This window comes from Salmo trutta, unplaced genomic scaffold (assembly GCF_901001165.1).
Source record: "Salmo trutta unplaced genomic scaffold, fSalTru1.1, whole genome shotgun sequence".
NCBI classification, from domain to species: Eukaryota; Metazoa; Chordata; class Actinopteri; order Salmoniformes; family Salmonidae; genus Salmo; species Salmo trutta.
The window spans coordinates 705,904-707,699 of record NW_021822211.1 but is presented as its reverse complement, the minus strand read 5'-3'; positions in this window follow the sequence as shown (position 1 = coordinate 707,699).

Sequence of the window (1,796 nt, the reverse complement as noted above, 5' to 3'; positions counted from 1 at the left end):
CATCTGGTAAACATGTCCCTCCCAGCGTAGTATGGTAACATGTTCCCAGCAGTAGTATGGTAACATGTCTCTCCCCGCAGCATATGGTAACATGTCCCTCCCAGCAGTAGTATGGTACATGTCCCTCCCAGCAGTAGTATGGTAACATGTCTCTACCAGCAGTAGGATGGTAACAGTCCCTCCCAGCAGTAGTATGGTAACATTCCCTCCAGCAGTAGTAAGGTACATGTCCCTCCAGCAGTAGTATGGGAACATGTCTCTCCCAGCAGTAGTATGGTAACATGTCCCTCCCAGCAGTAGTATGTTAACATTCCCTCCCAGCAGTAGTATGGTAACATGTCCCTCCCAGCAGTAGTATGGTAACATGTCTCTCCCAGTAGTATGGTAACATGTCCCCTCCCAGTAGTATGTTAACATGTCCCTCCCAGCAGTAGTATGGTAACAGTCTCCACCAGTAGTAGTATGGTAACATGTCCCTCCCAGCAGTAGTATGTAACATGTCTCTCCCAGCAGTAGTATGTAACATGTCCCTCCCGCAGTAGTATGGTAACATGTCTCTACCAGTAGTAGTATGGTAACATGTCCCTCCAAGCAGTAGTATGGTAACACTCCCTCCCAGCAGTAGTATGGTACATGTCTCTCCCAGCAGTAGTATGGTAACATGTCTCTCCCAGCAGTAGTATGGTACATGTCTCTACCAGCAGTAGTATGGTAACACTCCCTCCCAGCAGTAGTATGGAAACATGTCTCTACCAGCAGTAGTATGGTAACATGTCCCTCCCAGCATAGTATGGTAACATGTCCCTCCCAGCAGTAGTATGAAACATGTCCCTCCCAGCAGTATATGGTAACATGTGTCTCCCAGCATAGTATGGTAACATGTCCCTCCCAGCATTAGTATGGTAACATGTCTCTCCCAGCAGTAGTATGGTAACATATCCCTCCAAGCAGTAGTATGGTAACATCTCCCTCCCAGCAGTAGTATGGTAACATGTCCCTCCCAGCAGTAGTATGGTAACATGTCCCTCCCAGCAGTAGTATGGTAACATGTCCCTCCAGCAGTAGTATGGTAACATGTCCCTCCAGCAGTAGTATGGTAGCATGTCCCTCCAGCAGTAGTATGGTAACATGTCCCTCCCAGCAGTAGTATGGTAACATGTCCTCCCAGCAGTAGTATGGTAACATGTCCCTCCCAGCAGTAGTATGTTAACATGTCCCTCCCAGCAGTAGTATGGTACATATCTCTACCAGCATAGTATTGTAACATGTCTCCCAGCAGTAGTATGGTAACATGTCTCTCCCAGCAGTAGTATGGTACATGTCTCTACCAGCAGTAGTATGGTACACGTCCTCCCAGCAGTAGTATGGAAACATGTCTCTAGCAGCAGTAGTATGGTAACATGTCCCTCCCAGCAGTAGTATGGTACATGTCCCTCCCAGCAGTAGTATGAAACATGTCCCTCCCAGCAGTAGTATGGTAACATGTCTCTCCCAGCAGTAGTATGGTAACATGTCCCTCCCAGCAGTAGTATGGTAACATGTCCCCCCCGCAGTAGTATGGTAAAATGTCCCTCCCAGCAGTAGTATGGTTACATGTCCCTCCCAGCAGTAGTATGGTAACATGTCTCTCCCAGCAGTAGTATGGTAACATGTCTCTCCCAGCAGTAGTATGGTAAAATGTCCCTCCACTAGTATATGGTTACATGTCCCTCCCAGTAGTATATGGTAACATGTCCCTCCCAGCAGTAGTATGGTAACATGTCCCTCCCACAGTAGTATGGTAACATGTCCCTCCC